This window comes from Erythrolamprus reginae, chromosome 13 (assembly GCF_031021105.1).
Source record: "Erythrolamprus reginae isolate rEryReg1 chromosome 13, rEryReg1.hap1, whole genome shotgun sequence".
NCBI lineage: Eukaryota > Metazoa > Chordata > Lepidosauria > Squamata > Dipsadidae > Erythrolamprus > Erythrolamprus reginae.
The window spans coordinates 13968852-13982070 of record NC_091962.1 but is presented as its reverse complement, the minus strand read 5'-3'; the positions used below and the strand labels follow the sequence as shown (position 1 = coordinate 13982070).

Genomic DNA, 13219 nt, shown 5'->3' with positions numbered 1-13219 from the left:
CTAGCGAGTAGTTTTGATTCCAAAAATGGCCAGTGTTGTGCCTATCCACAAGAAGGGCAGTAGAGAAGAAGCTGGTAACTACAGGCCAGTTAGCTTGATATCTGTTGTAGTTAAAATGATGGAGACTCTACTCAAAAAGAGGATAAATCAGCACCTAAAAAACAATAACTTATTGGACCCAAATCAGCATGGCTTTACTGAAGGCAAATCATGTCAGACTAATCTCATTGATTTCTTTGACTATGTCACAAAGGTGTTGGATGAAGGTGGTGCCGTGGATATTGCCTACCTGGACTTCAGCAAAGCCTTTGATACGGTTCCACATAAAGAGCTGATAGATAAATTAGTGAAGATTGGACTTAATCCCTGGATAGTTCAATGGATTTGCAGCTGGCTGAAGCGTAGACATCAGAGAGTTATTGTTAATGGCGAGTATTCTGAGCAGAGGCAGATTACAAGCGGTGTGCCACAAGGGTCTGTTCTGGGTCCTATTCTTTTTAATATGTTTGTGAGTGACATAGGGGAAGGTTTGGTAGGGAAGGTTTGCCTATTTGTCGATGACTCTAAAGTGTGCAATAGGGTTGAAATTCCTGGAGGCGTCTGTAATATGGTAAATGATTTAGCTTTACTAGATAAATGGTCAAAGCAATGGAAACTGCAGTTTAATGTTTCCAAATGTAAAATAATGCACTTGGGGAAAAGGAACCCTCAATCTGAGTATTGTATTGGCAGTTCTGTGCTAGCAAAAACTTCAGAAGAGAAGGATTTAGGGGTCGTGATTTCTGACAGTCTCAAAATGGGTGAACAGTGCGGTCAGGCAGTAGGGAAAGTGAGTAGAATGTTTGGCTGCATAGCTAGAGATATAACAAGCAGGAAGAGGGATCCCGCTATATAGAGCGCTGGTGAGACCACATTTGGAATACTGTGTTCAGTTCTGGAGACCTCACCTACAAAAATATATTGACAAAATTGAACGGGTCCAAAGAGGGGCTACAAGAATGGTGGAAGGTCTTAAGCATAAAATGTATCAGGAAAGACTTCATGAACTCCATCTGTTGAGTCTGGAGGACAGAAGGAAAAGGGGGGACATGATCGAAACATTTAAATATGTTAAAGGGTTAAATAAGATTCAGGAGGGAAATGTTTTTAATAGGAAAGTGAACACAAGAACAAGGGGACACAATCTGAAGTCAGTTGGGGAAAAGATCAAAAGCAACATGAGAAAATATTATTTTACTGAAAGAGTAGTAGATACTTGGAACAAACTTCCACTAGACATTGTTGGTAAATCCCCAGGAATTGAATTTAAACCTGCCTGGGATAAACATATATCCATCCTAAGATAAAATACAGGAAATAGTATAATGGCAGATTAGATGGACCAGGAGGTCCTTTTCTGCCGTCAACTGTCTATGTTTCTAATTATGATTTAGTGTAAGGAATGGCCCTCACCCTATGAGATCCAACTTCTCCAAGGTTCAGCCAGAGATCTTTCTTAGCCCCACCTGTAGACCATCCAAGAACAGGACTGCTTCAGCCTTAAGTTGTGGAACCCCAAGTTCCTACTTCAGGGGGGAAAACCACTTCCCCCTCTGCAAAGAGAGGAGTCAACGAACAAGGTTCTGTTGACTTCTTGATTCAGGAACACGTTCTTAGCCTGCGAGGGATGTCTGCATTTCTGTGGCTTGGAGTAATCGGGATCAAAGGGTGCTTTTCTCACACCCATTAAAGAGACGCAATTTGTCCAACTACTCATCTTCTCCATCTTCAAAAGATGGCAATGAACAAAGGAGGAGGAAATGGCTTGACAGGAAATTAATGATACCTACACCTCAAGTTTCTTGTACCTCTTAAGAAGTGTGGACTCCAATTCCCACAATTATATATATAACTCTCTTACTCTCTCACTCTACACACACTTGTCACATGTTTTTGCTGAATTTGAAAATTAAGGGAGACTAGGGTAGATCTATTTCGGCCTTGTTCTGGCCTCATCAGCTAGCCATACCCTCACTGGGACTTGAACTTGCAATCCTTTGCCTTGTAAGGCAGAGAATTAAACCTCTAGGCTACATTATCCAACCCCTTCAGCTCTGTACCAGGGAAGGGTGACATGTTCTTTGTGTCGAATCACCCTGGTATATTGAAGGAGCATCACAGCTTCCTTTTTGCCTCTTGGCCCAACCCAGGGCCATTTCCAAGGTAGTTAATTTATTCATAGCTCACAAACTATATTCTGTAGGTTTTTGCTGAATTTGAAAATTAAAGGAGACTAGGATAGATCTATTTCGGCCTTGGGTCTGGCCTCATCAGCTAGCCATACCCTCACTGATACTTGAACTTGCAGCCTTTACCTATATACCCAGTGAGGGTGTAGCTAGCTGATACGTCTCCCTTAATTTTCAAATTCAGTAAAAACATGTGACATTTATTATTATTATTATTATTATTAAGTGGGGTAGCAGAGTTAAGCCTATAGGATTTTTGCATTTCTATTTATTAGATTTGTATGCCGCTGATCTCCGTAGACTCGGGGCGGCTAACAACAGTAAAAACACAACGTAAACAAATCTAATATTAAAAACTCTAAAAACCCCAATTTAAGAGATCAGTCATACATACAGTCATACCATACATAAATTTTATAAGCCTAGGGGAAGGGAATATTTCAATTCCCCCCATGCCTGACGACAGAGGTGGGTTTTTAAGAGCTTACGAAAGGCAAGGAGGGGTGGGGGGCCACTCTGATATCCGGGGGGGAGTTGGTTCCATAGGGTTGGGGCCGCCACAGAGAAGGCTCTTCCCCTGGGTCCCGCCAAATGACATTGTTTAGTCGACGGGACCCGAGAAGGCCAACTTTTCCTTTTAAAACTGATGTGTGTGTGTGTGTTAGGTGGTTGTGGGTTTCTTCACACACATTTTTAAAAGAATACTTTTAAACTGTAATCTGCCCCAAACTGTTTGGAGTCGGGTGGCCCTCTAAATTTAGTAAAAAGGATAAAAAGAAAGCATCGATTATCGAATCCGTGCAAACATGCTGTGGGATTTAGCTACATTGGAACTACAGTAGTCCCTCGCTATACCGCGCTTCACCTACTGTGGCTTCACTTCATCGTGGGTTTTCAAGAAATATTAATGAGAAAAATCATTCGCGGATCTTCGCTGGATCGCGGGTTTCTGAGGAAGTCGATCGGCAGATTTTTCAAAAAAAATATATCTAAAATTGTAAATACTGTATTTAAATACTGTATCTAAAAAAATACTGTGTGGGAAGGGTTTATAAACACTTAAAACAATGAAAACTTACCAAACAATTACAATATAAATACTTAAATAAGTACTATCAGTCGATAAATTCCCCATCGCGGATTTCACCTATCGCGGCTGGTCTGGAACGTAACACCAGCGATAGGTGAGGGACTACTGTACTGCAATGGTCATGTGAAAAACGATGTCACTTTTTTCAGTGCCGTGAAGTGTACAACGAATGACTGTAAATCAAAAACCACCTGTGCAGCAGAGCGATGATTATAACCTGCATTGAAATTATAAAAGCTAATCTCACTGCACCTCCAGTGGCAACAAAACGAAAACACAAGAAGAAAATCATAAACACAGCAAGGTTTAATTACAGAAGATCTTGTAGGACAGAAGTGTGTTTTTCACAGAGGGTTTTTTAAAAATGTGTTTACATAAATTGAGGATTTACATAAAATACATATGAACCGCGGGAAGAGGATGATCTCGTTGTCTTGGTCTCAGGAAGCCGTTGAGAAGAGGGGAGATGTTGCAGGTGAAGAAGTGGAGACGACACGTCAGCTGTCACAAGTCTTGACGTAGGTTGGGCTTCAGCAGAACGTGGGAGTCGGCAGAAGTGTTGAGGCTTTTCCTTCCAAATCTGAGGAAGAAAGAAGGGAGGTGAGACCACGATAGGGTGGACTTTCAGCCCACGTCCAAACACACCTTGCGTGAATCCCGGGTTGACTCAAGGTGGATTCACGCAAGGTGGAAGTTCTACCATGGAAGGAAGACTTACCTGCGTTGGTCAAGATCCCTGGAAGGCTGGAGACCACAAGGACAGTACAAAGCCACCAGTGGTCCTTCTCCAGGAGGCCACCCAGCATACCCACCAGTTTCTGAAGTGCTTGAAGAGCCACCAGAAGGGTCTTTTCTCTAAGCTTGAGTTCGAGAGATGTTCTCTGCCTCCCGAGGCCCAGCTGAAATGGGGACGTTGCAGGAACCTTCCCCTGGAGTGGGAAGAGGATGGAGATGTTACCTGCTGCCACGCCCACCAGGCCACGCCCACAGAACCGGTAGTAAAAAACGTTTGAAACTCACCATTGATCCGACTTCAGATTTTCTTTGTGCTTCAGACCTCGGAAGGTTCTCAGGGTGGAGATTGGAGGCAAAGACACTTTGAACGGGGACTAAATGAGGCAGCTCTTAAATAAGGGCTGTATTTTTGCAATAGCTTCACAATAAAGTATTTCTCCTATAGCTTACCTGGTTGTGTTTTCCCTGGTCTACCTTGCAGGGCTGATTTGCAGCTGTTTATTTTTTATAGTGGGGTTGTGAGTGGGAGATAGCTTTCGTACACAAACTTTGAGGAGCCCCTCGTTTTTACTTTTATGGGTGATTTGTATATGTGTGTTTTGCATTTATTTGCAGGGAGCGGCGGCACCACAATTTTTATTAAAATATTTTATTTTTAATGTGTAGGCGGGTTACATCTATTTACAATTGAGTGACCTGTAAATTTCAAACAACGATTGCATCTATTTCTTGGCTTATGACTATAACTGAGCCCAGAAGTAAACAAATGTCGCGGTTCTTAAGCAAATCCATTTTAAGCAGTTATGGTTTTTATCCCAGAAATGGAAATATATGTCAGAAACTGGCAAACAACAACAACAACAACAACCATCAAAAATTGCAGTCACGTGACTGCAGGACATTGAAGACTTTTGTAAAGATAATTTGGTTGCCAAGCGCGCAAAATTCAGGCATGTGACAAGCATGTGTCCACGTAGCACACTGTTATAACACCCAAATTGGGTTGCAAGTGGCTTTTGACAGGGTGTGTTGTAAATACAACGGTTGCTAAAATTGCAAATTGAAGGCGGCCTGGAAGAGAAGGGAATCCACCCTGCTTATTCAGGCTCTTACACATTTACACAGAATTTGGCATGCCTAAATCACCAAGGATTTGACCAACTCCCCCACAAAGGCCAGAAGGGACAATTGATTGCAGAGATATTTTTGCACTCGCTACAGCCCTGCGCCTCCATCGCAGGGCTGACCGAGCTTGGGCATTCATTCTGGTCTTCTGCCAGCGGTCCATCCCTGGTCAATGGGGTCCACTATCCTCCCACCTCCCACCCAGCTGCATGGTCACAGCCAATAACCAGGGAGCGTTAGTAATGGCCAAGTTGCAGGGCAGCAAAATTAAATGCCAGCCAATACCTGCACCGAGGGATGGTGCTCTGCCTCCTCAATGGATGGTAGAGGCCTCGGGCACCGGAGAGGTAGTGGACAGAGCGTCAGGGTCTGGAAAGGCCCACATGTGGGTCCGGCACACACGCTTTTCCCTTCACTGCTATGCACTTTGCATGAACCCCGAAATGCCACCAGCCCATGGCAGGAGACCTTGAGGGTGGGGGCAAGGTGGCCTGCATCATGGGAAGTGGAGTTCAGGGCTAAATGCAAAGGACAGGTCATCAATGGCAGAAGCATGATGCCAGACCAACACCGGTGAGGTTTCCTAGATCCCATCACTCTGTCTCCCGCCTCTCCGGTGTCCAAGGCCACAGCCATCCACTGAGAAGGCAGAGGGCCAATCCCAGGGCACAGGGATTGACTGACGTTCAATTCTCCTGCTCTACCAAATCAGCCAGAAGTAAGTCTCGCTGGGTGAATTGGCTGTGATCACGTAGCAGAGAGGAAGGACAGCTAACCATTGCCAGGCTGCAAGTGCTGGTACAGAACCACAGAATGAGAAAGAAGACCCAGAACACCCCAGGCTATGGTGGCCATGAAAATGGAACTGCAATCAATTGTCCTTGTGGGCCATTGGGGTTTTCTGTCTGGTTCTAAGAACCATCGCCATGGCCAAATTACGCCAGGCAAAAAAACTATAAAATCTATAATCCTCCAACATCCACAGCTAGCATTAAAATGGGCCATTGGGGATTTTGTTCTGGTTCTAAGAACCAGCGCCATGGCCAAATTACACCAGGCAAAAAAACCTATAAAATCTATAATCCTCCAAAAGCCTCACCTATCATTAAAATGGGCCATTGGGGATTTTGTTCTGGTTCTAAGAACCAGCGCCATGGCCAAATTACACCAGGCAAAAAACCCTATAAAATCTATAATCCTCCAAAAGCCTCACCTATCATTAAAATAGGCCATTGGGGATTTTGTCCTGGTTCTAAGAACCGGCGCCATGGCCAAATTACACCAGGCAAAAAACCCTATAAAATCTATAATCCTCCAACAGCCACATCTAGAATTAAAATGGGCCATTGGGGATTTTGTTCTGGTTCTAAGAACCATTGCCATGGCCAAATTATGCCAGGCAAAAACGAACACCCAACAATGAACTGCCCCGCGGACTTTCCCAATGCTGTGCAGTGATGCCTGAGTTGCCAGGCAGGAGGGTTGCCGCGGTCGGAGTGCCGGGTCTGTGGAAGAGTGGGGGAGCGACTAAGGTGGGCAAGAGGGGCAAAGAAAGCCCCCTTTACCTGCAGGCAAGTCAAAGGGGGGATTTACTGTCTCTCTCTCCCTCTCTCTCACTCACACATAGACACACACTCAAGGCCACACAAGGGTTCTCTTCCCTCCCGCCTCCTTCCAAGAGTCTCCAACTTCGCAGCCACCGCTGCTCCTCGCCTCTCCTGCCCCGGGAGTGGAGCCGGGCGCCGTTTCTCCCTGCCCGCCAGTTGCAACCGGAGGTGCCCGATCCGCTGCTCCCAAGACTGGCTTCCCTGCCACAGCGCCCACCCGCCTGCCTTGCAGAGTCTGCGGTGGGGAGGTACCAGGAGAGGCTCCCCCTGTAGCCGCTCTCTCTCCTTGGTGGGGGTGCCGCAGTCTCTGGAGCTGCAGCCCCCACGTGGCCTGGGAAGGAGGAGGCACAGAGAGCCCCCTGTCCGCCATCCCCACAGCCCCCCTGGGAGGAAGCCCATCCAGGCACTTGGCAGGCTGTTGTACTCTGACCGGCTTCACAGAGAAGAAAAGAGAGGAAGGGAGGAAGAGAGAGAAAGAAAGGGAGGGAGAGGGAGAGAGAGAGAGGGAGGGAGAGAGAGAAAGGGAGGGAGGAAGAGAGAGAGAGAGAAAGAGAAGGAGGAAGGAAGGAAGAAAGAAAGAGAGAAAAAGGCCGTTGCCTGTCTCATTCAATCCCCGGAGACTCACACTGCACAGCTTCTCTGGGGCTCCACTGGGTGACCCTTTCAGTCCCTAAGAGGGCAGTGTGGGCGAATCACCTGGGGGACGCAGCTGCCAGCCTCCTCCAGTCCCTGAGGACCCCCTCACTGTGGACCCCCCTCCCTCCCACCTTCTCTTTCTTGGAAAGAATGCCAGAAGCAAAAAACAACCAAACTCCTCCTCACCAGCAATCAACACCTCTATGCACATAGATTCACTCCCAAGGTTAGTATCAGACACACAGACCAAGAGTGAACAACGTCCGAATCAACAAGCAGTCCAACTCCCCTCCAGACCATTTTCAACCACACTGACACTGCAAGCCACTTGAACACAAGGTGAGAATAAACCCAACTCTCTCCTAGCACTGAATAGTCCCTAATAAAAACATCTGCAAAGGAAACTACCAAGCTCAGAGAACACTAAGGACACAACTCTTCCCATTTATATAGACAGTTCATCAGCAGCTTAACTTTCAGTGCTAACAGGTCTGAGAGGTATCGGCATTCTTTCCAAGAAAGAGAAGGTGGGTGGGAGGGGGTCCACAGTGAGGGGTCCTCAGGGACTGGAGGAGGCTGGCAGCTGTGTCCTTCGGGTGATTCACACTCACTGCTCTCTCAGGGGCCGAAAGGGTCACCCAGTGGAGCCCCAGAGAAGCTGTGCAGGGTGAGTCTCCAGGGATTGAATGAGGCAGGCAACGGCCTTTTTCTCTCTTTCTCTCTTCCTCCCGCCCTCTCTCTTCCTTCCTCTTTCTCCCTCTTTCTCCATTCCTTCTTTCCTTCCTCTCCCTTTTTCTTTCTCTGCCTTCTTCCCTCCCTCTTGCTTTCTTTCTTTCTCCCTCTCGCTTCCTCCCTCCCTTTCTCTCCCTTTCTCCCTCTCTCTCTTCCTCCCTCCCTTTCTCTCTCTCCCTCCCTCCCTTTCTCTCTCTCCCTCCCTTTCTCCCTCTCTCTCTTCCTCCCTCCCCTTCTCTCTCTCCCTCCCTTTCTCTCTCTCCCTCTCTTTCCCTCCCTTTCTTTCTCTCTTTCTCTCTCTTTGTTCCTTCCTCTCTTTTCTTCTCTGTGAAGCCGGTCAGAGTACAACAGCCTGCCAAGTGCCTGGATGGGCTTCCTCCCAAGGGGGCTGCGGGGATGGCTGGCAGGGGCTCTCTGTGACTCTTCCTTCCCGGGCCCCGTGGGGGCTGTGGCTCCAGAGGCAGTGGCACCCCCACCGAGGAGAGAGAACGGCTACAGGGGGAGCCTGTCTTGGCACTTCCCCACCACAGATTGTGCAAGGCGGGTGGGTGGGCGCTGAGGCGGGGAAGCCGGTCTTGGGAGGGGTGGATCAGAGACCACTGGTTGCAACCGGCGGGCGGGGAGAAATGGCGCCTGGCTCCACTCCCGGGGCAGGAGAGGCGAGGAGCAGCGGCGGCTGCGAAGTTGGAGACTCTTGGAAGGAGGCGGGAGGGAAGAGAACCCTTGTGTGGCCCTGAGTGTGTGTCTACATGCGTGTGAGAGAGGGGGAGAGAGAGAGAGTAAATCCCTCTTTTTAGTTGCATGCAGGTAAAGGAGGCTTTCTTCGTCCCTCTCGCCCACCTTGGTCGCTTCCCCGTTCTTCCGCAGACCCGGCACTCCAACCGCGGTGGTCCTTTTGCCTGGCAGCTCAGGCATCACTGCGCGTTGGAAAACTCCACGGGGCAGTTTGTTGTTGGATGCGGCGCCGAGCAGCTTAGAGGGAACACTGGCCATCACCGCCATTTCCACGCTGCCCCTCTGGTTCTACCGCCGCCAATAGCTAAAATGATTTTACAACAAAAACTGTTTATACGTTTTAAATACTTTTGTTACATTTTTATCCCAAAGCAGTACTAATAAGTCACATGTTACAGTAATAAACCACGTTGCAGAAATAAAGCACATTTTGCAGAAATAAATCACATTTTGCAGAAATAAACCACATTTTGTAGAAATAAACTACATTTTGCAGTAATAAAGCACATTTTGCAGTAATAAAGCACATTTTGCAGTAATAAACCACATGTTGCAGAAATAAACCACATGTTGCAAAAATAAACCACATGTTGCAGAAATAAACCACATTTTTCAGAAATAAACCACATTTTTCAGAAATAAACCACATTTTGCAGTAATAAACCACACGTTACCAATAGTACTTGTCAGGCTTCTTGGTTAAATACAACATTGGAAAGTGAATTAAAACTGGCCTACCATTGATGTCTTCGGCTGCTTGTCAGTTGTGATTCCTTTCACAAAGAGTGCCTTTGGAATAAGAATAAAAAAACACAATCAACATCACCAAATGACCCCCTGATGGTCAGAAACTAGAAAACCAATTCATGGATTTTACAAAGGTGCTTTTATGCTCCTAAGACTGAAAGGAGGCAAGATGGAATGAATTCGAATCTTGTGTCCTTGAGAATATTTCAGACCCCTGGTTTTTATTTATTTGTTTATTTTATTTATTCAATTTTTAATGCCGCCCTTCTCCTTAGAGTCAGGACGGCTTACAATATGTTAGCAATAGCACTTTTAAAAAACAGAGCCAGCCTATTGCCCCCCAAAATTCAGGTCCTCATTTTACCCACCTCGGAAGGATGGAAGGCTGAGTCAACCTTGAGCCGGTGGTGAGATTTGAACCGCTGACCTGCAGATATAGCAGTCAGCTTTAGTGGCCTGCAGTACAGCACTCTACCCACTGTGCCACCTCGGCTCTTTTACTGTTCCCAAAGATTATGACCTCCTACTCCAGGAGTTTCTGTTATTCTCCAGGAACAGGAAGGCACCCCTAAAATTGCCTTAGCCCTCCCCCCAGAGTTCCTTCCAGAAAGTCAAGTCACTTCCCATTAGTAACTTTTGCCATTAGTTTCTTGAGGTAGCTAGTCCTCTACATGTTTTGTTTAAGGAATTGAGCCTTGGCTAGAATTACCTCAATCCCAAGAATTGGCTTTAATTCCTGAAAAGGAAGGGTCAGCTCCTGGACTTGTAGTAATTTAACTTTTGCCTTTACTTGAATTAGCTAGTCCTCCATATATTTAAATACTACTTTATTTGGCCAAGTAAATTTGAGCCTTGACTAAAATTGCCTGATCCCCCCCAAAAAATCACTTTATTCCTGAAAACAAGGTCAGTTCCCAAGGTAATTTTTAAATAGTTTTAAAACTATTTTTAATTATGACTTCCCTGTGATGGTTTGGTCCTTTCAACATGACCTGGCATTATTTAATTATTTAATAATTTAATAATTAAATTAAATTATTTAACCTGGCTAAGTTACCTTAACTTCCACCAGTATATTACTCTAAGAAATTAAACTTTGGCTAGAAATTTACCCCAAGCCTCAAGATTTGACTTTTTTTCAAGAAAGCAAGGCCAACTCATAAACCTGAAGCTATTTTAGTTCACCTTTCCACCTTTAATTACTTGAAGTAGCTAGTCCTCTACATATTTTTTTTAAAGAACTTCAACCTGGGCTAAAATTTCTTTCCTCAGTCCAAGACAGTTGAACTTTATTCAAGAAAGCATAAGGCCAGCTGCAGGCACTGAAGCAATTTAGCCTTGAAGCCAATTTCAACCCTTATATTTTGCACCTGTGGTAATTTAGCCCTATTAACTGCACCTGGCTAAAATCCCCTGTTTTATTCCTCCCTTTAAGCTACTTTTAACACTCTCTGTGCTGTAGCAGTAAATATCAGGGAAAGGATAGAAGAAAAGATATGACAGTAAAATAAGTCAATCAAGAATAGAGGAAAGGATATAGGAATGGAAGAAAAGATATATAACCTTCATCATGTATTTTACTATATGTATGTATGTATGTTTGTATGTATGTATGTATGTATATATGTATATATCTATATCTATCTATCTATCTATCTATCTATCTATCTATCTATCTATCTATCTATCTATCTATCTATCTATCTATCTACCCACTAAAACCCTCACTGTGTATTGGACAAAAAATAAAATAAAATAATAAAATAATAAAATAATAAAATAAATAAAATAAATAAAATAAATAAAATAAATAAAATAAATAAAATAAATAAAATAAATAAAATAAATAAAATAAATAAAATAAATAAAATAAATAAAATAAATAAAATAAATAAAATAAAATAAAAGAAAATAATAAAAGAAAAGAAAATAATAAAAGAAAAGAAAATAGAGGAAAAAAATAGAGGGGAAAAACTCCAAACTATTGGGAGCACTTTAAATAAGAGGCCCTTGAGATTTCAACCACCACTGGTGTTTTACTCCTGAGGAAATAAAATTAGTCCTGGTAAAAAAAAATAGTGCAGAATTAGTCCTTACTCCCTGAGAATCAACTAAAATTTTATTATTTATTTATTTATTTATTTATTTATTTATTTTTTTACTTACTTACTTACTTACTTATTTATTTATTTCATCCAATACAAATTGAAAGTTAAAGAGAATAAAAACATGCAGTAGTAGGGAAAGGATATAAGAAAAGATATGAGAATAGAATACATCAATGGAGAATAGAGGAATGGTTATATGGATGGAAAAATATATATATAACCTTCAGCATGTATTTTATTTAATAAAATAAATATTATTTGACTGAAAGAGTAGTAGATCCTTGGAACAAACTTCCAGCAGACGTGGTTGGTAAATCCACAGTAACCGAATTTAAACATGCCTGGGATAAACATATATATCCATTGTAAGATAAAATACTAGGAAATAGTATAAGGGCAGACTAGATGGACCATGAGGTCTTTTTCTGCCGTCAGTCTTCTATGTTTCTATATTTCTATTTTACTATATGTATATATATACATATATATATATACCCACTAAAACCCTCACTGTGTATTGGACAAAATAATAAAATAAAATAAAATAATAATAAAATAAAATAAAAATAAAATAAATAAAATTAAATAATAAAATAAAATAATAAAATTAAATTAAATAAAAAAATAAAATTAAATAATAAAAAAAATAAAAAATAAAAAATAAAAAAAAATAAAATATAAAATATAAAATAACTAAAGTAAAGTAAGTAAAATAATAAAATAAAATAAAATAAAATATAAAATAAATAAAGTAAAATAAATAAAATAATAAAATAAAATAATAAAATAAAATGATAAGATAAGATAAAATAAAATAATAAAACAAAATAATAAAATAAAATATATAATAAAATAATAAAATAAAATAAAATAATAAAATAAAATAATAAAAGAAAAGAAAATAATAAGCTAAACTAAACTAAAATATAAAATAAAATAAATAAAGTAAAATAAGTAAAATAATAAAATAAAATAAAATATAGGAAAAAAATAGAGGGGAAAAACTTGAAACTATTGGGAGTCCTTCAACCACCACTGGGGGAAATACACGTCTGGGGCACTATCGTTACTCCCCGAGACTAGGCTACATGCATTAGCTCCCCTCCGCATCCCACAACGTCTAAGAGCCTCAAAGCCAGGATTTACCTCAGCGAGCAAGAGGCACCTGTCGCGGTCTAAAACTGCGAAGCCTTCGGGCTGCGGAGGCGCCGTGGGGGAGAGATTCGTTCCACCCCACGGCCCGCAGCGTCCTCTTCCGAGGGAGGAGAAACACGGACGAAAAGTAGCTGCACGCGCTGTTTTTTACCTCAGCCGGGGGAGCCCGCCCCTCCGAGGAGAAACGGGGGGCAAGAGAGGCCGCTCAGCCAATGCGAGGGACAGGTTATCCGAAGCAGCCAATCGCAGCCGAGAGCGCTGGGCGAGAAACGCGCGTGGCTCTTTGGGGGGGGGGGGCTCACAGGTGAGGGTGATTGAGGA

General features: G+C 43.0%; 1 long non-coding RNA gene across 2 annotated transcripts in view; it reads right to left on the bottom strand.

Moving 5' to 3' along the window:
- Positions 1 to 13003, bottom strand: part of LOC139175124 (uncharacterized) — a 120083-nt gene extending 107080 nt beyond the window's left edge. For both annotated transcript variants that reach the window (XR_011560475.1, XR_011560474.1), the window contains exons 1-2: positions 12890 to 13003; positions 9627 to 9677 (exon numbers count right to left, since the gene is read on the bottom strand). This is a non-coding gene — a long non-coding RNA (uncharacterized lncRNA). The remainder of the gene's footprint in view (positions 1 to 9626; positions 9678 to 12889) is intronic.
- Between the last annotated feature and the right edge of the window lie 216 nt (positions 13004 to 13219).